The 25,062-nt window shown below is 51.3% G+C and overlaps 1 protein-coding gene across 3 annotated transcripts in view; it reads left to right on the top strand.

The window, feature by feature from the left end:
* Pebp4 (phosphatidylethanolamine binding protein 4) overlaps window positions 1-25,062 on the top strand; it is a 211,338-nt gene that overhangs the window by 96,264 nt on the left and 90,012 nt on the right. For 2 of the 3 annotated variants that reach the window (XR_015453371.1, XR_015453375.1), the window contains exons 3-4: window positions 17,096-17,225; window positions 17,507-17,989. The exons of the other annotated variant lie outside the window; for it this stretch is intronic. The gene's annotated coding sequence lies outside the window, so the exon portion shown is untranslated. Of the gene's footprint in view, window positions 1-17,095; window positions 17,226-17,506; window positions 17,990-25,062 lie in introns of those variants that run through there. 3 annotated transcript variants of the gene reach the window in all.

Here is a 25,062-nt window from a genome sequence, read left to right on the forward strand (position 1 = left end):
TCCATCCCCCATTACCCTCTCTTACATACCCTTCCTCCCATCCCATTCTCTTCCTTTTGTTTGTTTGTTTTGTTTTTGGCACCGGGGATCAAACTCGGGATCTTGTGCTTGTAAAGCAGGAGCTGGAACCACTGAGCTAAATCCCCAGCCCCCCATTCTCTTCCTTTTGTCTAATAATATTTTCTTACCACTGTTTTAGATTCCATGTAGTAGGGAAAACATGCCTTAATTGTCCGAGACCAGCTTATTTCACTTCATGATGTCCATTTCTGTTCAATTTCTTGCAAATGACATTTCATTCTTCTTTATGGCTGAATAATACCCCATTGTGTATTGCGTTTTCTTTATCTATTCATCTGTTGTTGATGGGGCACCTAGGCAGGTTCCATATTTTGGCTACTGTGAATCATGTGGCAATCAGCATGTCACCTATCATATTCAGTAGCTGAACAGTATTCCAAGTGTAGTGTGACTCTACCCACTTTACTTAACCAATTAACCCTTTAATTGGGCATGAGAGTAAAACAAATTTACTCTTTTCTTAGGCACTGGATTGTTTCTGGGGAATTTTCCCCCTTTATTATTATAAATAATTTGAAGATGTAGACCTAAATCTCTGACTACATTTTTCATTTAAGAACGTAGAAGAAGAATTAATAGGTCAAAGGCAATGCACCTTTCCAAAGTTTTTGTTATTCACTGCCAAGTTGGCCCCAAGAAAGTTAAACCAGTTTCTACTCCTGTACCATCAACCCTTTACCAACATTGTACATTATAATTTATTAAAATAATTATCCATTTGATAGGTGAAAATATCTTCCTCATGGGTTATGAATTAAGTTGGTTTTTCTTCCTATGCTTTTTGGTCATTTATACTTATTTTGTGATTTTTCTATCCTTTATTGCCTATTTTTTCTACCCAGGCTTTTCTTAATAGTTGATCAGAGCCTTTTAATCCATTAAGGGTATTATTTCTTCTGTCATGAATATTGCAAATATTTTCTTGGTCTTTTGTTTGCTTTTTACTATACTTACGGTATTTTTATGTAGGGAAAGTGTACATTTTTGCATAGTCTAATCTGTCAATCTTCTTCATGATTTCTTTCTTGATATCATTATTGGGAAGGCCTTCTCCACTCATTAGAGCATTTTTCTCTCATTTGATTTAGCTCTCAGTCCTAGGAACATAAAACTTCAAGCTATTTTATCGATAGAATTGTAGATCTCAAGAATGTAGGCCTGCAGGGTAGAATTATGGAAATGTCTATCTGGACACAGACTCCACAGCTAAGGACTTTGAATCTGCCCCGTCTCAGTGACAAGCTGGCCCAGCCAAGCTCAGCAGGAAAACCCCTGCCCATCCCACCTGGGGGAGTTTCCCTCTTGTTCAAACCTTTACAGAAGTTCCCTGGGTTCGGAACGGTGTCAGCACCCTCCCCTGCATCCCTTCTCTCCTCTCGGGAGCCCTCAGTGTCCACAAAACAGTGGGTGGCCCTTGCACAGACACATCCGCCCCTGTGGGGCACAGGTCACCCCAGGCAACTGCAGGTGAGAAGGGGTTGATCGCAGGTCATAAAATTCGTCCCCACCAGCACTGAGGACACTGACTGCGAGACAGACGCTCCATTTACACCTGGCTGTGATAACTCTTAAAGTGCCTTTCTTCTCTGTGTGTGTGCCTGTAAACATGTGCAAGCCCTCGTGCACACACACAAGTATGTCCTTGCTCGCACACACTTGCAAACATACGTGCGCACACACACAGACTTTCTAACCTCGCTCTTCTGCTAGTTAATCCTCACAAGGAGAAACTCTGTAATTTGAAGACAGGGAGGGAGAGGGGAGGGAGGAAGTAAAACCTTCAGTAAAAACAGAAAAAGAAGTGAGCATGTGCAGAGTGATTTTTCTTCTGCATGCCTTATTAAAGAATTATATGACATAATTACACGTTATAATGTCTTTATACATATTTATGGTAATTACGTCAATGCTCATTTGATGTTCTGTAATTACAGTAAATACACAACAATCCTGACAAATCGGTTGATGGAGAATTCAAATTCCCTAAGTGAAGCCTGGGAGAAAAGACATTAACCCCTGATTACTCTCCTGCCTTTTCTGGGCTGTTGGGGGGGTCTGTGCTTTATATCCCTGGGTGTCACTGAGGCACAGTTATACATTCGTTTCCACCGTGGGCATTCCTAAGATTGCCCTCCCTGCAGCATCACTTTCTTCTGTCCTTTCCCCTCTAACGCTGAGTGTACGCTGGCTGTGTAGGAGAAGCAGGCATCTGGCCCTCCAAGTGCCCAGGTTCCGATAGAGCATGAATATGAATCCATAAAGCCCTCTGCAAAAAGAACTGTCCTATGATACGTGGAGAAATACAAATGGAGTTGCGAGTCATGTTCCATCTCCTGTGCCAACTGGAGCCCCATGGGTGAAAACACTCTTGACCATGAAGCCCACAAAGTGCTTCCCTCACCCGCGGTCTGCTGGTGATCTTAAAGCCACTTTATAAATGGGTCCATTCCTAAAGGGAAGGCCTATCTCTAATTCTCCAGCACCTGGACTCATGCATTGGGATTTTTCAGAATGAAGCTGTGACCCCGCTGATCTCTGTGTGGCACTGCATCCATTGATTTGGTTGGAAGGATCCACCATAATTTCTTCTCTTTTGTGAGTATTTTTTATACTCTCTGAATTCTGCTGTTTGCAGGGGTGGTTGTTCTTGCTATCTGAACTACGGCCAGTTTGTTTCAAAGAAAAAAGGGAATTGGTTTAATTGTTGCACCAGTGGAGATATATCGCCTGCAATTTGCTCATCTGTCAGTCCCAACCCCTCCCAAGACCTAGAGAAAGTGTTTCTTTACCTTTATTTGATGAATTTCTGCTCAGAACCTTCCACAGATGTGGGCCACCATTCATTGAGGCCATCTTGGGAGAAGAGTACTTTTCCATTTACCTCCCAGGGCCTTGAGCTAATAGATGTTAAGGAGTTTTAAAAGTTAAAAGCTTTCAGTAAGAAGGACTTTGCAATAAACTCTTGGAGTGCCCAGCACTGACCTCCTTGAGTGTGAAGTAGAAAGGCAGGAAGAATGCTCCCTGTTTGCATCCATCGATTTCATTCCACCTCTGTGACCCACAGAAACCAATTATCCTCGGAACAGGTGGCCTTGAAGGACTATTTCACTGGCCCCCACCGGGGGAAAAAAGAAATCTGTCACACTGGTTAAGACCAGTGTGAGAAAGAACTAATATGAGGGCTGACTAATGATTCATAAAAGTAGCAAACTTATTGACTGATCTAATTCTTAGTCATGAAGTCTCCATGTCCCATCCATACCGAAATCAAAGCAATTACAGACTGAAACGAAGCTGGGGTCCTTAGTGCGGAAAATGCTTGTTTTAGCCCAAGATGGGGGCTCAAGGTGAGTGCGCCCTTAAACCCCTGTAATGAAAGTGCCTCAAAGCCTGCAGTAATTGCTGCGGGCTGAGACAAGATTTCTGACTGCGCTAATGATGCCCTTGTTCCTCTGCTGAGACCCTACTCCCATTTTCAAGAAGGGCCAGGATTGCAGAAGGATGCATGCAGCTCGCAGACAGGAATGCATTAACACTTGCATCTGCATCTGAGCACTTTTCATTCTTCCAATGTTGCCATCGTCTTTTAGTCTTCTTCCTTTAATTGTCAAGTGTTCAGGACCTGGAAATTTTAGGCCAGTGTGTATTTAAACATGTGAGCAAATGAAATGGAAACAGATGCAGTATTTTCTTTCTTTTTGATTCTTCTTTTCTTTTTCTTTATAGTGAGGACTTTTCATGGCTAGGAACCATAATTCATATTTTCTTCACACTCCAAAATATTCTGCTGGAACCAAGTTCGGGCTGGAAAACAGATTTCTCTAGGCTCTGGCAGGTTGGGTGGGATCAGGGTGTTGTAAACTGCTGTTCAATTACCGACTACTAGAAAGGGAAAGTCCAGCAAAGCTTTCTCCTTTGTACCTGGCTTGGGCCAGATCTTGGGATGTTAGTGCTCTTTGGTCTTTGGAGCCAGAAACACACAACATTTCTCATATAACTAGAGCAAGGCCCTTTTGCCAAAGCAATTTCTTGCCTCGGTACAACAGGTAGGAAGAAAAAGAAGAAAAAAAGAAACTTGGCTCTTCTCATTTCTAGGGGTTGCTTCTTTGGAGGTGGAGGGCAAGAGTTTGAAATTAAATATTCGGAAGAGAAATCAGAGAGAGGCAAAATCTCCAGCAAGAGAATGTCCATTATATCCCAGTGATGGGATTGCCAATAAAGACTGGCTAGGCGTGCTTCCTTCTCCCCCCTCTTCTCTTCCTCCCCGGCACCTTTGGGAGTTCAATAACTCCCCCGGAGGGAAAGCGCTCCATTCTCTCCAGGTCTACGTAGTCCTGGCTGCTCAGCTACCAACTGCCATCCCTGGGGACTAAAAATTAATTTTGTTTCCTGCTCCATGCGGCTGATCCCAGCTGCCCTGTGGCTCAGCTGGGCGCTGGGGTCAGATGCACGAGACCACCAGGTGCTTGGAGTAAATGATCTGGGTCTTGGGCCACGGAGACTTCTAACAATCCGGAAATCGCATTTTCTACTCAACTCAATTGCAGTGTGTCCAGCTATCTCTCTGCACCAAGATTCAATTATCGGGGCCAGCGCATGTTCTCTCCCTAACCCACCCCCCTCACATGTGCTTTTTGGGGAGCTCTTTAGCATCCCCTTTTCCTGGCGGCTGTTTGTTGGTGATTTGGTTCCAGTAAGCAAGGAAGAGAGAGGATTTCCTTCTCATTGTGCGCTAAAGGTGTGGGGACCTGAATAACTCCGGTGATGGGTGGCACTATGGAATAGCACTGGAGTGTCAGAAGACCCTGATTCTAGCTGTGCGGCCCTGGCAAGTCACTTAGTCCTCTTGAGCCTCAGTTTCCTCTTCTGGCAAGAATAAGTTAAAGAAGATGAGCTCCGGGTCTCGCCATCTGGTTGTAAAGTCCCCAAGAGTCTCTTAGTGACTCTCCCTGAGGATCCCAGAGCACCTCCTTGACAGGGTCCATTCATTCTCAAGAAGTGATTGCAGCTGGGCGTGGTGGGCCATGCCTGCAATCCCAGCATTTGGGAGGCTGAGGCAGGAGGATTGCCAAGAGTTTGAGGCCAGCCTGGGCTACACAGCAAGACTCTGTCTTAAAATAAAAGAGTAATTGCACAGGCACTGGAATACAAAGTCATATTAAAGGCCATGTATGCCTCAGTGACTGGTGTGGCTGGAATTCATGCCTGATGTTTGGGTCTGGGGTCTTTTGCATCCCCTGCCTCAGGAAGTCCAACAATGGCTGTGGGTCCTGCATGGTTGAACTCATGCAGGGGATCCTGCAGGCAAGGCGGGGATGGAGGACAGGAAATAGTGACTGTGCCCCGGGAGCCATTTGGACCCTGTCCATAAGAGGTTGCCTTCCCAGGACCCCCGCCTCTCGCTCTTCAGTGCATGAGGCTGTGAATGGAAACAGGATCCAAGTGTTGCTGATTTAGTGATGTTTGCCCAAATGCTGTTTCCTAAGAACTGTTGGATGCCCAAGATGCTTTCGGAGTCTGTTTGGTTTTTCCAACAAGCCCGTTTCTTTTCCTGGAAGTGGAATGTGGCACGAAGCCGGTGAAATCTGAACCCAAGTCTATTCCAACTCCTTTCTAAACTTGGATAGCACTGCACTGCCATGACAGCCCCTTCCTCCCGCCCCTCCTTGGGGTCCTGGGAGGGCTGCGGCTGTCAGTGAGCACACAGACCGGTATACAGCAGTCTTCCTGCCTAGGAGTCGGACTGCATGTTGCATTTCATCTGCAAACCACACCGGGCGGAAGGGTAAGCATCTCCATCGTAAAAATGAAGGAGGAAGACTAGAAGTTGTAAATGGCAAGCTCCCCATTCAGAACAAGGCCCAGAGCCCTTGCTCTTTCTACTGTCACACACGCACATTTGCCATGAAGATGTGCACTTTTATAGACCAAGAAAAAATAGCACCACCTCAGCCCTATGGCAGCTCTGCCTCCTGCTGTTCACCCTCTGTCTTTCCCTTCCCTTCTGGCTTCCCAGTTTTCCAGGCAGGCAGACCAGCCCACACCGGGAGGAAGCCCCTGGCTTTGTCTCCCTTGTCTGGCTGCTCTACTTCAGGATGCTGGCCAGTGGCTACTGGACCCAATTGTCCTTACCTACCTCCGTCCTCGTCATGCTCGGGAGAGTCCCTCTAACCCAACCCTAGACAGGGGCTCTGGAGTAAGAAACACAATCATTCAATGCCTCTGTCACTCACTGGCCCAGGTTCCCTTGTAAGCCACAGCCACACACAAGTCCCTCTGTGCCCACTAACCCCACCCCAATTCACTCGGCTTCTTTCTGTCCAGCATTGATCACATGCCCACCAGTGCCACCCTCTTCTCCAATTATACCCAGGCCCTCTTTCTGAGTCCCAGCTACAAACTGGGTACATTCCATAGAACAGATAGATAGACAGGTTAAAGCCATGGAGGCTTGAACAACCACAGTTGGCTCCATGCGGAAAAAACTGGAAGCATTAGATTTTTATTTTTTTGGTAGTGGTACTAGAGATGGAACCCAGGGGCACTCTACATTTTTAAATTTTGTGACAGGGTCTTACTAATTTGCCCAAGTTGATCTCCAACTTGTAATCCTCCTGTCTCAGCCTCCCAGGTAGCTGGGATTACAGGCACACAAGGCCACAGCAGCAGAAGCAGCAGATTTTGACATCTCTTCTTTTTCTTTTGCTTAAAAAGTAGATGTGAAGAGTGAAAAATGTAGTAGCACCCCAGGCCAAGTAGCATGTTTAAGACTGCATGGCAGGTGACACCAGGATGTCAGAGAACATGACAGCAGCACTGGGGATGTGAATAGCATAATGCCACACATCAGCACTGCCGGCAGAGCCAGGATAAGTTGGCAGTGGGCACAGAAACACTGCCTGGGTCAGTAGATGCCAGGAGGAGCTGGTGTGTCATCATTAGCACGACTAACATAAACGCTATCAAGGCTGTGACCCAAGTCACCTTGTCTTCCGGCCACCTCTCTGCCCTCTAACTGAACTTGGGTTGGCAGCTCTTCCTTCCCCTGCTGGTGCAGTGGAATTTCTACCTGCTCATCGGTACTGCAAAGCGCTTTAAAAGATTCAGGCCTTAAATCCCAGAGACACGTCTCACAGGGAGAAGGCACTTAGAATCTACTAACTCACAGAGAGCCACAATCTGTTATTCTGTGCCTCAGCTTCACCATTTAAAATGGGACACTCATTCCCATATCTTCTAAAGGATGGATGAGAAAATAACTTCATGTCCATGAAGAATGTTGAAGCCTCGAACTCACCTTTACTTTTTTTGTTTGTTTTTTGAGACTGGGTTTCACTATGTAGCCCAAGCTGGCCTTGAATTTGCAGGGATCCTCCTGCCTCAGCCTCCCATGTGCTGGGATTACAGGCGTGCGCCACCATGCCCAACTCCCCTCCACTTCTAGGCAAGTGCTTTGCCACGAAGCTATGATGGTGTCCTTACCTATCCGTTCCTGCTGAAGCCCTTCCGGTCCCCAGCACTGAGCTGGAAGGAGGGTACTCACTGCCCTTCAGATGGAGCCCTGCACCTCTGACTGACAGCGGCTCTGCTCCTGTTCCAGGAAAGGTTAGAGTGAAGTGTCGCCTGGGCCTTTGACTGACAGTTCTCCAAAGGGAACCGGTTCTGCTCCCTCAACAGTCCCGCCCTTTCACCAAAACCCCTGTCTCCTGGCGACCCTGGTCTGGTGTTTCCTGGAAACACAGCTGAGGAAAGGACCTCTCTCCTCCCTTCCTACTTGCTGTGGCTCCCACCCAGAAAACCCAGCATCTCCACTTCTGGGGCCCCACCTCCTTTCTCTGGCCACCACACAGCCCGGTTGTGGGGATGGAAACACCCATCGGTGGGCACAGGTCCTGACCCATGTGCGGGGTGTGTGTGCGTAAGTGCACACACGCACACACACGAACACTAGCACACACCACAGGCGCGCACACCTCCCCCTCCCATACCCCTTGGGCACAGTCATCCTGTCCCCCCCAGCCCCCCCAGCCCCCCTAGCGGCAGCTCCAGAGCAGACAGCCCCCCCCTCCCAGCCCCACAGCGCCAGGGCGGGGCCGGGGAGCTGCCGGATAATGAGTTGAGAACTTCCATCCTCTGTCTCTCTGGCTGGTGACTGACACAAATGGAATTCATCTTTAATCATCTGTTAACTCGTTTTCTATTATAGCTCTTTAATAGCACCATAGATATTCTTAATGAAGCATGATTTAAGGTATTTACAGCGCATAGACCGACAGACATCACTCACAGTGTGCAGGTAATGAGGCGGAAAACGGCTTTTGAATTTCCCCCAAAAGAGAAAGCAGAGAGAGACCGAAAGAGCTTTAGCACTGGGGGTGAAGGAAAAAAAAGGATGAAAAGCCCTGTGTTGTAGGGTTTGTTTTAAAATGTTTAGGCATTTAAAGTCATTCTAGCGCTTTGGAGGTGTTTGGCTCGCAAAGTTCAGCAATTACCATAGCCCAGGGCAGCAGGCTCAGGTTCGGGGCTGCTCAGGCAGGCGCACAGGCTCGGCCTCCCGGGTTCCCGCCATCGCTGGCTTCCCTGGCAGTGTTCCCTGCAGCACCGGAAGCAGGGAGACTGTCCCCCAGGGGAATGGGACAGGCCTGGGGACACCTGGGGCTGGCCGGAGGAGCCTCTGCTCTCTCCTTCCAGGGAAAGCTGGTGAAGGGCAGAGGGGACTGTGCCTGGCGTCCCAACCTACCCTCTCCTACCAACCAACAAGGTACCCCAAGACACCCAGCTACGGAGTGACAGAGCCGGGACTACCCTCAAGGCCACCTCTCCCTCAGGATCCTCTTGCCAGTCCACAGCCGGGCCCTGTTGTTCCAACGGGACCCCATAAAATCCCCTAGAAAATCAGGATTGGGTGGGGCTTTCTCAAGGTTGTACAAGAGGGGACTCGAAAGGGCTGAAGGCCACCGTGTGAGGGAAAGGAATCCCACCTCTGCCCCTGGCCCTCTCTCTGCCTCTGAAGGACAACCCAGCCCTCCTTGCAGCCAAGGAACACAGCAGAGAAAAGTGACTAGAGGAGCAGCAGGGACTTGCTCACAGCAGCAGTGATGCTACTTTTTGAAGGACAGGGACTCACTATGCAGCCCAGGCTCACTTCAAACTCCTGAGGGCTGAGACTAGAGGGATGTTACTTCACCCTGAGGCCCAGGTCTCCCTCTTGTCATCCCCACTGCTCCCCTCTTGTCCCTCTGCTCCTGCTGAGTCTGCTTGGCCTGACCCCAGGATGAGGACTAGGCAGACACGTGTCTCCACGACATCTCATCAAATCCTCTCTGCACCTGACCGAAGTGGGCCCTCTCAGCCATGGTAGATCGGGGCAGAGAACCAGAGACCCCAGGCCTGGAGGTCCTGCTCTTCTGGAGCAGCAAGCTACGCTGCTTGAAGTGGTTCCAGCTCGGGGGCAGGTCTGGGCTCTGGGCTGCTCTCCCCTTTTCCTCCCCCAGAGGTGGAAGGGATGTGGGGGCCGGGGCTGGGCACCCAGTCACCTGGCTCAGCAGCCAGAAGAGAGGGCAGGCCAGGGTGGGGCGGGAAGCGGGCAGGCCTTCTCATGATGGGAGACCAGGTTGCCCATGCCGGCTTCACGAAGTCAGTGGCATCTTCCAATCCAAGGCCCAGCACGTTTAAAAGCAGTGGCTCCTCACTCCCAAAAGCTCTAGTTCACAGTTTCCACTCTGCAAGGTGACACAGAGAGGAAAAGGGACTGGCCCTGGCCACACGGGGTCAGAATTCTGGATCCGGCACCTCCTGGGCTATGGCCTCGCACTAGAGGCTCCATCTGGCAGCTCTGCCATGAGCTCTGCTCCAAGTGGGCACGGGTGCCAGCAGGAGGCACCCTCCAGTGCCAGCCCGGAGGTGGGGTCCCCTAGGAGAAGGGCATGGAGCCCCACTAAGAGAGATCCCCTCTAGCCTTTCTGTGTCTTTCTGTTTTGTTTTTGTGATGCTGAGAATGGAACCCAGGGTTGCGCATGGCAGGCGAGCGCTTGCTCCCTGAGCCAGTCATAGTTTGTCTGCACCTTTCAGAAGCGTCTGTCCACACCCAAGCCACCCAGCACAGAGGAACAGAGTGCTAGAGCCAGAGCTCCGAGGCCAGGGCCTTGCCAAGTGTGTTCCATCCCGCCAGTCTGTGCACCCATGGACTCCTTCCTGCCCAGCCAGGTGCCGTGCCAGGTGCTGAGGGTAACAGAGGCGCTTGCCAGAGAAGCCTGAGGTCTGCTCGGAGGACAGATTTCCAAAGACACAATGTTTGATGGTGGCTTGAGGAGGTGAGAGATGCCTTCCAGGCACAAGGGCAGAAGGAGTGTGACATTTAGGATGGGTTTCTGTGCCTGAGGATGGTGAGGCATTTCTCCCAACAGGCGGCAGAGCCAGGGGCGGAGCCAAGCAGCCTTCTAAACTGTGCAGCTTTGAGAATACCAGGGCTGGAGACCGTGGCTCTCTGCCCACCACTATATGGCCTGTTCCGGCCTCCAAGGCTGGGACAGCTTCGGGGTCAAGGGGCTGAGGGCCAGACAGGGAGTAGAAGGCCAGAAGGGGCCCTGGGAACTGAAGTCCCCTCCCTCCACTCCTGCACCCACCCTGGGATGCTGAGTGACCATGGCTCCTTGTAACACTCACCTGTACAGCGCTTTGGATTGTTGTGACCTTGACTCACACCTCCTCCTTGCTAATGGGCCCTGGTTGAAAGTGCTGAGGGTCAGATAGGAGTGGCCCAGCTTTCTTCGTGCCAGGGCGTATGCCAGTTGGTTTATGGATTAGCTTCCCCAGGTCAAGTGCTCATCATGGTCCAATCAACTAAGGACTAAGGGATAAAGCAGGGAAGTGGTCAGGGTCAGGTCCCAGACATGGTGGCCTCCTGCCGGCGACAAGGAAGCTCGCCTGCCAGTGGGCTAGAGAGAGAACCATCAGGACCAACTCTCCCAGCGGGAAAGAAAGGAGACGGTAGACCACAGTTTGTTATGTAAAAGTGCAGAATGTCACATCAGAAATGGGATACTGGAAATTTTCTCACTGAGCCGAGCCTTGTGCTCAAGTGATTTCTTTGTGGCAAGGTCTCCTCCTAATTTATAGTAACTTGTGTTTCAGCTGAAAAGTGCCAGTTTACAGCTGCCTAAGTGTCTGGAGGATTTTGACTTCCCTTCTATAATTATTTCTGGGTCCACCCCAGCACTCTGGTTAATTATCTCCCTAGGCTATTTCCTTCCCCAGCCTCATCAGGAAGGGCTCTGCCCAGAATCAGCACCTCTGTACTTTCCAAGGAGGCTTTCGGGAGACCTTGCTCTGGAGACAGGAAAGCGAGACCCCCAAGGGGGCGGGGGGACGCGGTCGTTGGAGCTGCCACTTGGAAGTGGCAAAGTGAGAGAGGAGAGGAGCCCGGAGGCACAGCCTGGCCCGGGTCCCTTCTTTGTTTTCTCCTCTTCCATGGGACCATCTTCACCTTTGATTCAGAATCTGAGCTCTTCAAGCTTCTCAGTGGCCCCTGTCACGAGTGATAAAGTTGTCACTGGCCAATGATTCTGAGCCGGGCATGATGGTGCACACCTGTGATCCCAGCACTCGGGAGGCTGAGGCAGGAGGATCACTGTGAGTTCGAGGTCAGCCTGGGCTCCATAGTGAATTCAAGGCCACCCTGGACTATATAGCGAGACCTTGTTTCAAAAAACAAACAAAAAACAAAAACAGAATTCTGGAAAGCTAGCTGAGCAGCCACTCAACCCCCAAACATCCGCTGGAAACCAGGCCTGACGAAGTCTTGCCTTAGTCACTTTCTCATTGCTGGAACACAATACCTGACATCCGAAACTGAAAGAATGACAGATTTGTTTTGGCTCACAGCTTTAGAAGTTCCAGTGCGTGGTCACCAGCTCCAAGGCAGGAAGGGCATGGTGGAAAGACCTGGTGTACAAGAGACGAGCTGCAGCATGGCGGAAAGGAAGCAGAGAGTGAACGGCAGAGTCAGAGGGAGCCAGGCCCTTTCCAGGCCACGCCCCATTACCCGCCTCTTCCGGCCAGGCCCCACCTCCTAACAGGAAGTCAGCCATGGCGGCCCAACGGTCCAGTTAGCTCCCAAAAGCCCTACCTCTGAGCTCGTGAGGCTTTGGCAGCACGTTCTCCACTTAAACCTAATGGGCGTATTTTTCTCTTTCCTAGGTGATTTTGGGGTTTCCTTGATGTGCCCTATCATGGCCTGGTCATAGGCAAGCAAGTCACTGAATACTGTGGGGGGTGCCAGGCTGCTCCTGGGGCCTGGTTTCTCTCCTTTGATTCCCTGCCATCAGGGAATGTTTTTAGCAGAGCATGTGCATGACGCTTAGATGGAGCAACCAGTTACCTAGGAAACTGTCCGTTCCATACATGCTCCATTGCCTGGTATCATTCGGATCCAGCTGCCTCAATTGGCCTTCTTCCTTGGCCCTCCTTTGACACCCCACCCCATTATTCTCCCAGCTCAGTAGCTCCTAACCAGGACCAGCTACATCATTTGTAGGGCCCCAGTACAAAGCGAAAATGCAGGGTCCCTACTTCAAAAATTTCAAAATGGTGACAATGGAGCATTAAACCAAGTACCCTTCTGAGTGTGGGGCCCTGTACAGTTGCACAGGTTGTGCACCATGAAGCCCACCCTGCTTCTAAAATCAGTCAAAACATTCTGCACATACTTTCAGTGGTCTTTCTGGGGCTACTTGGATCCCAGCTTGGTGACAGGCATGTTTCTTCCATTTCATGGCAATATCTTTCCAATACTCAACATGCTGGATGCTCTGATATTTTTTAGGCTGTCCCTGATGATATCTGAAGGCAGGGCTCCTATATTTTAGGGACCAGGAACTACTACTTTTTTGTTTATTTGTTTTGAGACAAGAATCTCCATATGCAGTCCAGGCTGGCCTTGAACTCACTATGTAGCATGTTGGGAGCAATGCCACATAATTTTAGGGAAAAATCATTTGATTAGGCCTAGTTCTTCCACCTACAGGCCAGCCATGGCATTCTGAGACTTAATTCCATTTTGACCTCTTGTCACAACTGAGACCTCAGTGATCCTGTGATGCTGTGATGCTCCAGGGCAAGACCACACCTGCGGGAGACACCCTGGGAGGAACCAAATCTTCATCTGCATAGTTCCTCATTGTTCTTAGATTTCCACCGACCCCTAGTCTTTTGTTACACCTTGTTTATCCCAATGTGAGGTACTGAACTCTGCTTTTCATTTGTTTGGAACTTTTTTTTTTTTTTTGGTACGGGGGGGGGGGGGGGGGGGGGGGGGGGGGTGGGGGGGTGGGGGTGGGGGGGGATCGAACTCGGGTCCTTGTGCTTGCGCAGCAGGCAGTGAAACCACTGCACTGAGCTAAATCCCCCGCCCTTGCATTTCATTTGTTACATTTGTTTCTCCCGATGTACTGAATAAAAGGTGTGGTAAGCTAGGGGTCTTTGTCTTTGCTGCCTGGAGCAGCACTGATCAGACCCAAAGCTCAGCTGCTTCTCTGTCTCATTTTTCTACCTTTCCTGTAATTCGCCTTGTGCTGCCGTGGCTCACAGGAGACTAGGACTTACTGCAGAGGTTCTGGTAACGTCCCCTTCCCCTGTTCCCTACAGTAGCAGAGGCTGGTCTCAAACTCACAGCAATCCTCCTGCCTCAGCCTCCCAAGTGCAAGGATTACAGGCATGTGCCATCATGCCAGGCTAGGAACTACTTCTTGTAAGCCATATTCCCCAAACTCAGAGTACATGCATGATATTTTCTACCTCCTTCAGCCCAACAGGAGTGACTGAGTTGACACTATGGGTCCCAGGGAACCCTGCTCTGTCCAGCCGGGAATGCTGCCCCTGGCCACCACACTCAGTCTTGTAATGGCCCTAGTTCTCCTCCTAAAAGTCACCATCCACCCAGAGATCCATTGTGAACCTGCACCTCTTAAAGAGCAGTTTCTTTTTCCAGCCTGTCTCACCCATGGGGAGGATGAATTAGACACATTAGCTGCCAGCTGTGTAAGTCAGCAGTCCCTTCTATCTGCGCGAACTGCTTCCCTTTCAAGCACTGGGAGCTCGCTCCACTTCTGCCTGGAGGGCTTTGCCAACCAGGACTGTGCCTGAACAGTGGGACAGGAGGCACTTGAATCACACCTGTCCTCTGCGTGCCTCAAGGGCCTCCCCCTTCCGTTTCTTACCTGTGCCCAGGTGGGTGGTCCTCCTCCCTGAGGAGCCTAGGGCAGGGCAGGCCCATGAAGACTCAGCGCAAAGGTGGAGCACTGATTTATTTTATGCACACCTTCCTCCCCAGCAGCCCAACCTGCTGTCCTTCTGGGCAGCACTGGTGTCTGGGAGCCACTGGTGTCTTTGGGGAGCCATCTGTAGCATCCCTCAGTTGTCCCCCAGAAGTGCACTCAGGATGCCTTCTGCCCAGGCTGCCACCTGCAGAAGGTTGCTCTGATCTCTGACACCCTGGAGTATTGCTGCACAGGTCCTATTCCACACCATTTACACATGGGGGAGAGAAAAAGGCCCAAGCCTGAAGCAGCCGAGTGTACCTGAGAAGGGAATGGAGGGTGAGTCGCCATCTCTACGCTGGTTCCTATGGACCACAGATGACTCGGCACTGTGGGATCTCAACTTTGAAAGTCACCTTGTTGCACGGTTTTCTAAGTCTAACAACAATTTCACCTCCCATGCTGTTGTGTCCCCTTAAAGAGCCCTAGCAGATGAAGGAGGCCCGAGAGCCCTGTACAGAAACACTGCCTCCTGCCCTCTCAAGAGCCAGCTGCACAGGCAGATGGGTTTGGTGGGATTTTCTCCATGGCCACTTACTGATCATGAGCCCTTGGGCATGGTTCTCAACCTCCCAAGCCACATTTTTTCTCATCTTTAAAATAAGAATGATGAGCTGAGTGTGGTGGTGCATGCCTGTAATTCCAGCACCCGGGAGGCCGAGGCAGGAGGATCTCTACAAGTTGGAGACCAGCCTGAACTACATAGCAAGAACCTGCCTCAAAAAATGCAAAATGATAATTCATAATAATAATACTAATAAATGGAAGTGATGGTACTGAACTGCATTGCTGGCAGTGGAACTAGACAAGGCAAAGGATAAGAAGTGTTTCATATGGTATACATGGATTGAATTCCCAGTAGCTATTATTTGTTTGATAATCTTTATTCCTGATTGCATCCATTCATACCTCCAGGTTTGCTTTTTATGGGAAAGCCTTCCCTTGGCTGTGAACTCCTGACTCTGTGTTTCATTCATGCACACAGCATGCACACCTTATTGTGTGTCTCCTGCATGTCAGACGGTGGGGAAGTAGTCATGTGTCACTTGATGACAGGGACATGTTCTGAGAAATGTGTCTGTCTTAATCACTTTCTTGTCACTGAGACACTGTACCTGACACCTGCAACTTAAAGGAGAGGTTTATTTTGGCTCACAGTGTGCAGAGGTTTCAGTCCGTAGTTGGCTGGCTCAAGGCAGAGCAACATGGCAGAGGGGCCTGGTGGAAGAGAGGTTACTCACCGCATTGCAGACAGGAAGCAAGGAGAATGAAAGGCAGAGCTGGGATAGGAGATAAACCCTTCCCGGGCCACCCACCCAGTGACCCACCATTTCTTCACCACTTGTGGCCCACAAGTCAGCTCTCAGCCCCCATAACCCACTTACCTTCCAGAGGTCCGTCCTGCCTACGAGTGCACAAGGCCCTTGGGGACGTCTAGCTATAAACCATAACAGTGTCGTTAGGTGATTTCATCACTGTGCAAACATCATCCAGTGTGTCTGATGCGTCCTCTATCTGAAGACGATATACTAAATGATTTGGGGAATGAGAGGTAGAGTAGAAGCTTGCTGTCCCCAAGTCACCCACCCACCTGGTATTGCAGTACCTCCAGGATGGAGAACCCAGCTGGGGGAAATCAAAGTCTTCCTAAAATAAGAGGGAGAGGGAGAGAGAATGAACAAATGGCAACTGCGTGAGACTGCTGCTGGCACGACAGTGTACAGCTTACCATCAATTTTTTTCATAAGGGGTGCATTCTAAAGTGATGATAAAAAGTACACTACAATATCAGAGTATCAGAGCCATTCATTATCAAGTACTAGGAAAAGTTCTTCATTGTTTGCACCATACTTTTATACAGTTGGCACCACGGTGGGTTTGTTTACACCAGCATCAGCACAAACGTGTGTCATGGGTTACAGTGTGATGACGTCACTAGCCAAAGGGAATTTTTCTGCTCCATTATAATCTGGAGGGACCACAGCCATGTATGCGGCCGGTCACTGATGGAAACATGGAGACTTCAACAGGTGGTGGGTGGATGAGCTCTGAAGAGGACACTGACCCATCCTCGAGTCCCCAGCAGAGATACAGGCAGAGGCAAACACACTGAAACCAATGTCATACAACTGCTCTTTAACTCAGACTTCATCCCAAGTAAGCCTTTGGCGAAGGAGAACAGGTGGATTTTCCCGAAGACCCGGGACTTCCAAAATTTGTCAGTTGCAAGATTTTGTCAACTGCTCCCTCCCATTTCCTTAATAAGAGAACAAGGTTCTTTTGGGGCTTTGAACCAACAGGGCCACATGTTTGTCCACACCCCATAAAGGCCCTCCCCATAACTCGCCAAACCCAGTTATAAAGATCTAGGACATTCTGAGCAGCTTAGCGGGTAAAGCAGAGTGAAACAGGCAAAATCTAATGTCTAAAAATGATTTTGCACTATGATCGTCCCCACATATGGACTTCTGATTCTCTGAGGCTTTCCAAAATTTTTGTTTGTAGTCTTTTAGTGGGTTTGGAGAATGATATCGTGTCTCTCACACACAAAATACCTCCCTCCATCAATGTCTCCTTTACAGCCGACCAGTGGAATGCTGTGGGTTTCTTTGAAATGACAACACTCCGTTAAAATTGGAAGAAGCCTTAGAAGGCACAAGACTGCATGTCTTCATTTGTTTCTTTCCTCCCTCGTCTAGGACCCTCTGAAGGAGCTGGGAAGAGCCTCCCTCCTCAGCCATTCCCAGTAGGGCTGGGCCAGGGGCTGGGATCCCGGTCTTCAGCCTCATCAGATGAGATGTGCCACTCCGCCTTGGGTGCCTCTCATGGGTAAGGTGGGTAGTGGCTGGGGAGGTTCTAGAACAAGTCAGAAGGACAGTCAGACTGTGGAACTCCCAGGTATACCTGGTCTCATCCCGCCACGGGAAGACAGATGCCCCCACACCAGGTTCATAAACCCAAGTGCATTGGACTCACTGGTACCTGCTTTGTGCTTTTCGTTGTTACTATATTTCACACAGCAAGTCTCAGTTGTCCTTTGGTGTCTTCCTGGCCCTCTCTCAGAAAATATTCTGAATATTTTGCTGTGACACATCCATTCCTCCTAATAGCTCTTCAAGAAAGAGGGTCGTGAAGATGAACCTCTCCATTTTCAGATGGGGAAGAACAAAGGCCCAGATGTAACCAAAGCCCCAGCCTGTCCCAGCCCTTCCTGCTTCTTGGGTGTTTCCCGTGACCTCCTCCCTGGCCAGCTCCTGAGCAGGACACCACCGTGACACTGATGCCCCCATCTTGCCGAAGACCCTGCCCCTCCCTGGCACCTCCTGTTGGGTGGCCTACCCAAGGGTCTACCACTTCGGTGGGCCCAACCGTCTGGCGACCAACAGCAGCTCCAAAAGGCTGAGCCACCAGCCCCACCATTCACGCCCATTTAGCTGGGCCTGGTCACCCCAAATGAGTGTGAAAAACGCCACCTTTGCAGGCCGGAATCTGAGAGAAACTAGAACCTGCTGCTAGCTCCATTCCCACGCGCTTCTCGTGTTTGCTGTTATTTTTTAACACTTTTTTTTTCCCCATAAAAGCACTATCCTCTTCCCCAGAGCTTGCCTGTAGCGAAGGCATGGTCTGTACAACTGCAATTATTTCAGAGAACAGATGGAGTGAGGAGCAGAAAGTCTGTTAATAGTAATAGAAATGCTACATGTTAACCTGGACAGCACATGATGACAGTCCCATGACTACCCGTTCTGTTCCCACCAGCTGGGCAACCAAAGTAGGAATGAGATATTCACAAACACAGCCATCAGCCACGTAGCCACCTAAAGTTAGAACTCAAATTCCTTCACACTAGGGGCCCTGGCGACTGCAGGCTCAGGCCCACGGCAGAGGAAGCCCAGCCACACACCCAACACCCCACCTCAAGGGTCGGCTGCCCACCACAGAGGGCTTCCTGCCTCCACTGAGGCTCAGGCCTGGCTTTTAGGCAAACACCAAACTTGCTGGGCCCAGCCAGGAGCCAACCCAACCAGTGGGTGCCACGGACCCTCTTGGGAGGAGACCAGTTGAGCTGCTCTTGGCTTTCAGGAGATAGGGAGGTAAGAGGGCCATGATGAAGGTACATAGCTCGTAGCCTGTGTCAGGGCCACAGCACCACGGACTTGGCCGGGTCTGGGGCCAGAAAAACCTTTTCCCTCCTCTTGAATGTGATCTCACAATGTTATGTCTCAACAGAGGAAATGGAGAAATTCTTTTCTCTTTGAAGAATGAACAGGTAGACCAGGCATGGTGGCTCACACCTATAATCCCAGCCCCTGGAGGCTGAGGCAGGAAGACTGCCATGAGTTTGAGGCCAGCCTGAATTACATAGTGAGTTCGATGCCAGCCTACGTAGCAAAATTCTGTCTCAAAACAAACAAATGAACAAACAAAAAAGCCTCAAAACCAACAGCATGCAAGGGTAAATTCATTCTACCTTTAAGATATTTCTTAAGCACCTTGTACAATGTGAAGCATTTCAAGGTTAACAAAAGAATAGTGCCAGCCTTTGAAAACATTATCATGCAATAAGAAAGGCCAAGTGAAGTCTCCATGTAAGCAGATACGCAGGGGGATAGGGTGAATGCCCTGGCAAAGGTACAAACAAAAATGACACCAGGGTTCTAAGGAACAGGGCGTCCGTCGTTGTCTCTGGCTGAAGGGGATTTGAGGAAGTCTTCGTTGGTGATATGTGGCTTGGACCGCGGGAAGGGTTTCCAGATGGGCAGAGAAATCAGAACAAATGAGTGTGCAAAGGAGAAGCAGGATCATGTTGGAGGGCAGCACTGTCCCCAGTCTGTGAGGGCCCTCGTGGGGCCCGAGGGGCCGCTGGACAAGCTGACAAGACCCAGCCTCGCCAGCCCAGGTCAAGTCTGCTGGGAGCTGAGCTCTGTGAAGACTTCCAGGCAGCCAGGCCAGAGCCGGTTCGCACATCCAGCCACCTCCATAGGCAGCTTGGATCAGTCAGGGAAACAGGCGCGCACTACCAACCAGGGCCTGGCTGCTCTGCCAGGTCTCTGTGCTGGTGATCAGGCGCCAGGCGAGTAAGGGAAGGTGTGGCAGGCAGGAGGCCACCAGGATGCTGGTGACGCAGGGGAAGCAGAGCGCAGCGGGCCTGACGCCAGGGCGAGGGAATGAGCACAGGTCCAGGGGGATCCCAGAGGCACTGATTCCAGACCCCACAGGAATGGGGCCTGACCAGAGCAGGGGAGTCAGAAGATGAGCCATCTTTTTAAAATATATTTTTATTAGTGCCTAGTAATTTTGCGAAGTAGTGGGTTTCAGTGCAGTGTTTTCAAGCATGCGCTCCTCTGCTGTGATATATTTCCATCACATCCCTCCCTCCCTCTCGCCCTCCCTCTTATTCCCTTCCTCTTGTCTGATAATAGTCCAGCTAACTTTTGACCTCGGTGGCTGACAAAGAGGCAAACCCACTCACAGAAGCAGGTGGCGTCAGAGGAGGAGCGGCCAGGGTGGTAGACAGGGGTGGCTCCGGAGCTGGGGAGGTCCGTGTGGTGTGATTGCCACTCTTCTCCCCCGCCCCCCAGCTCCCTCTGCCCCCACTCTCTGCATGTAGTGATTCCCGCTGCTGCCTGGTAGCGGATGAAACTTTGACATTTCGTTAAGTCCCTCAGCTTTAATGGGACAGAGCACATGGGCTCTGAGGAAGGGACAGGACTGGAGCCCGCCAGTATTTGATTTCCACCTTTCTGTGCAGGAGGAATGGGCTGGGCTTTGGGGACAAGGGGCATGGTCTTCAACCCCAGAGAAGCCATCCATTTGGGCAGTGTCTAGAATTTACCGATCACTTTACATGCGCTGGGCGCTATTGTGAGCCATTGATTAATGCACCTAGTGTGCAGAAGGATGTAAGAGGAAAGCCTAGGTGATTCTTATCTCCATCTCAGAGATAATGAACTTGATACCAGAGAGCTTAGGCGAGGTGTCCAGGGCTGCGTGGCAACTGAGTGGGACTCACATCGCTATGGCCCCCTGGGGGCGGGGTCCCCTAATTCTGATGAGCTTCAATCTTTCCACCTATAGACTCAGAATAAGAGATTTCTATGTAGAGAACGTCCCCTGTAGTAGGCCCTCGTTCCAGTAATATGACTCTGGCCATTGCAAATTATGGCTGTAAATGAGCCAAACCCGTATCACCTGCTGCCACCAATCCAACGGTCAACCCTGGCAAATCATCCTCTCTGCATCATCAAATACCGCCTTCTCTGCTAGGGACGGAGCTCAGGGTAGAGCACTCCTGAGCATGCACAAGGCGCTGGTTCCATCCCTGGCTTGTCTGGCCCTAAAACCCACTACTCCTCTGTGAAGGCGCCTGCCCCACTCCACCCCCACCAGCTTCTCCCGGCCCTGTTTTTGTGTCTCTCTGTTCTGGATCCTAATGTGTCACACGATACTGTGGGTTTTGTTGTTGTTTGCTGTACTGGGGATTGAACCTGGGGCCTTTGCACTGTGCTATATCCCCAGCTCTTTTGATATTTTTAATTTTGAGGCAGGGGCTTGCTAAGTTGTTTAGGCTGGGCTGGAACTTGTGATCCTCCTGCCTCAGCCTCCCATGCTGGCTGGCACTGTGGTTGTGTGCACACCTGCCTCACTTGGTGGCTTGGGCACCATTTGAGGCAGGACATCCATGTGGCTGAAGGTGACTGAACTAGTTGCAGAGCCTGGGACCTTTGGCTGGAAGGAAAGGGAATTAGAGGATGTGGTAACCGCCTTTGGGGCTTGCAGGGGCTCTTGGTGCAAGGACAGGACTTGTTCTCGCACCATTCTGGAAGGAAGGATGAGTTGTAAGGAGGTGTTTAGGACTATGTGGGACATTGCCCTTTGTAGCGACCCGGGCTGTAGCCGGGTGAATGGCATAGCCAGGACAGTGAGGGACACCTTGTGGCTGGGTTTCCCATAAAGGAAAGACCGGCCCAGTTCCTTCCCAAATTTGGAACAAACTCATTGTCAGCCTCATATCCCAGCCAGCCTTCACATCCCTGAAGACAGACAGGGAGAGCATCCCTTCTCCCTCTTCGAGGGCTGCAGGGGTGCATGTTCTCATGGGAACCAGCCCCACCCACCCACCTGAGACTCTGAGGAGCTCAGACTGTAGCCCCAGACTTCTGGACACGGGTTTCACACTCATCCCCTCTTGCTCACAGAATGGCTGCTGCACACCCAACATCACACTCATGTTCTAGGCAGGAAGAAGGGGAATGGATGATGAAATGAAAAACACCAAGGATTTTCTCTTAGTGAGACTTTGCCTTATGTCTCTCTAGAGACTTTTCTCCTACATATTCCCCAGAAGAGGCCTCCTTCAGTGCAGCAGAGGCTGGGAAATCTAACACTTTCAGTTCCCAGCCTTTAAAGTAAAGGCAGAGAGGGAGAAGGCCAGCTGATCCACAAGGCCTCTTTCCAAACATGTCAAAGCACAACCGACAGCCCCAGCTCCGGGGTGGGGGTGCCTCTGTCCCCACAGCCAGGATGCGCCTTTGAGGGCAGCTATGGGAGCAAGGCGGGCCTGCCGGGTGGACGTCAGCCTGAAACAGGAGCCGGTCCTCAGGCCGAAAGGCTAGGGCTCAAGGGCACCGCAGACAGCATCCTGGAGCCCTGGGCCAGGTGGAGCAGCTGTCAGGCGCAGCCTCCCAGGAAGAAGACTCTTAACTGGGTCCCTGAGCAGAGCTGTGTGGGGGAGGCCCAACCTCCGCCCACCGCAGGCTAAATCTGTGCCGCAATGGACAGCTTCCCGGAGGGCGGGGGCCGGGCTGACCGCGCCTTCCGCTTCCCCTGGGCATCGAGGCATTGGGCCTCGGGGACCCCGGCTGAGGCTGGGCCGCCTGGGCTCTACCCAGAGGTCACACAGTGTCCCCCACGGCAGGCGTACTCAGCGGGGAAGGAAAGCTGCTTTGTCACTGGGCAGAGTTGGCCCAGAACTTGAGATTCTGACTTTCAGATTGTGGCTCCTGCCCCTGGCTCTGCATTAGAGGCCCAGCACGGGCACCTGGGCCCTGAAGTGCAAAGCGCTTGGCTGTGGTAACTGCAAAGCACCCTAGCAATGCTCATGGGCAGGCAGGACCAAGCAGCACCTGCAGGAAAGGTTCTCCCTCCCCTTGGGCCTGCACCTTGAGCTGGCCCGGTCAGCGCAGGCTCCATTCAAGGACAAGTGAGGCCAGGAGCCACAAGCCACAGCCACAGCGACAACCCTGAGGAAGCAGGGGTGCCCGATGCCAGACCCTCCCGGCTCCCTGGGGGCTCCAGCGGGCCGGATGGACACCTCTGAATCACTGGCTCAGACGCCCTGCGTCACAGCGCACCTGAGATTTGTCCGAATGGTGATGGAAACAGCAGTGATGAAGGAAGAAATCTGCACTCCGAGACACAGGAGGCACCGCACAGTCTCGGGCAGGGGCAGAGGGAGTCAGGGGCCGCCGAGGGGTGGCTCGGTCATTTTCTGGTGCTGTGACTGAATACCATAGACCGAATAATTTATAAGCAATAGAAGTGGATGTGGCTTGCAAGCCCAAGAGCGTGGCATCCCCCCGTGTGGTGAGGACCTTCTTGCTGCATGGTAACAGCACAAGGCATCACCTGGCAGGACAACAAAGGTACCAGGTCGGGCCTCCCTTCCCCTCTCACACAGCCACTAATGGGAACGTGGGGCCCTACCCTGAGGCCTCATCCTAGTCCTGACTCCTGCCAAAGGCCTCCAGCTCCAAATGCCATTACCATGGATTTGAGGGCTAAGTTCCCGACACATATATTTGGGAGATGCCTACAAGCTATAGAGAGCAAGGGCCTCTACTGCAGTCCTCACAGGAATGGACAGGGCAGGGTGCACAGCTGGTGAGTTTGGGAAATCCTGGTAGGTGCCAGTGGCTGCTCTTAGTTCTGTGGTCCAGGCCCTGGGATGCTTCAGGCAGGATGATGGTGGCTTGGCCTGAGAAGGAAGGTAGCTGAAGTTGTGCACTCTGGAGAGCTCAGTTTGCATCTGCAGAATGTTCTGTGGGCTAGGGTTTCCTCCCTAAGAACCGGCCAGCCATGGGGGTCGAGGTGGGAGACAGTCTCTCCCGGAGCATCAGGAAATACAGAAAATAGAAGGCATGGTTAATCTGGGTCCCCCCTTCTTGGTACTTCAAGGACTCATGACTGTCTCAAGGTCTTCTGCAACCCAGGGTCACATTCTGTCCTCAGATGACGGGAAAGGCAGACATAAACACATTTTAGATCCCAGAGTCTGGGATATACCAAGGATGCAATGGCTAAGAGGAGGAGGAGACACCATCCTTGCCCCCCAAGGACACTGACTTTAGTCAAGAAATGAAGCCAATACGTGTATTATTGATTATAAATTGGGCTGAGGGTCTGAGGGAAAGAAATTCAAGAATGTTTGACAAAGGGCCACAACCAGAATGGGGGTTCACTAGGACTTCTAAAGCCAGTGACCTTGGGCTGAGTTCTGAAATCTGAGTAGAGATAACCAGCTTCCTGGAGGGGCGGGGCTATAAGCATTCCAGGCCTGGGAAGAGGAAACAGGTGTGCAGACACCAGCAGGTGGGAGGGGGCAGGAGACCCTGTGCAAGGGGCAGGGGCACAAGGCGGCCTGGGAAGGGGGCAGATCACGAGGCAAGGTTACACAAGGACCTCGAGGAGCTCAATAAGGATTTTAAGCAGCACAATAACAAGATCTCATTTGTGTTTTGAAAAGATAGTCTGGATCAGAATAAAACATTGGGGGTCAAAGCAATATGAAGAGACCAGTTAAGAGACTATTCCAGTAGGCAAGACAAAGAATAGTGGTAACACAGAGCCAGGTGCAGTAGCACATGCCTCTGATCCCAGCACTCAGGAGGCTGAGACAGGAGGAGCACCATGAGTTCAAGGCTGGCTTGGGTTGCATAGCGTGTTCAAGCCCAGCCTGACTGCATAGTGAGACCCTGTCTCAAAAAAAAGGAGGACGAGAAGGAGAGGAAAAGGAGGGAGAGGCAGAGGGAGAGTGGGCAAAAGAAAGAAGAAAAAGAAAGAAGGAAAGAAGGAAGGAAGGAAAGAAGGAAGGAAGGAAGGACTGAACTGGTGACAGCAGAAGAATGGAAGTGGGTGGACTTGAGGGCCATTTAGGAGCCAGCACTAACAAGGCTCGATGGTGGAGTGGAAGAGGGCAGTGGGACCCGGGCTCTGATTTTCATGTCCCAGTGGAGGGTGCCTCCCTCGGAGGCAGAGTGAAGGCCATGTGGGTACATGTGGTGAGTGGAAGTGCTTTGAAGCGGCCAGGGGAGGTGGGACGTGGGCCATTGAACACAGGGTCTGGAGCTCCAAGGAGGGGGAGCCTGGGTCGGAGAAATCATGAGCTCTGAGTGGAAGGAGCTCAAGAGAGAGGAGAGAGCCCAGGCTCGGCTGGGGGACGAACCTCGAGGGGGAAGGGTGGCATGATGGAGTGACAAGGCCAAGGGAGGACACTCTGATAAAAAAGAGGCGGCCTGCTGAATCCAGAGACGCTGAGACATCAAGTGTGCTGATGCTTTGAAAATGTCCCAGGGTCACAGTGCCATGAAGGTGGTGACCTCGGCAAGGACTGCAGCAGAAGCAGGGGGGACAGCGGGTGAGTGGGAGTAGGAAGCAGACCGTGGGT

The sequence above is a fragment of the Heterocephalus glaber genome, unplaced genomic scaffold, assembly GCF_053883595.1.
Source record: "Heterocephalus glaber isolate CG9 unplaced genomic scaffold, H.glaber_assembly_v1.0 deba00001460, whole genome shotgun sequence".
Taxonomy (NCBI): Eukaryota; Metazoa; Chordata; class Mammalia; order Rodentia; family Bathyergidae; genus Heterocephalus; species Heterocephalus glaber.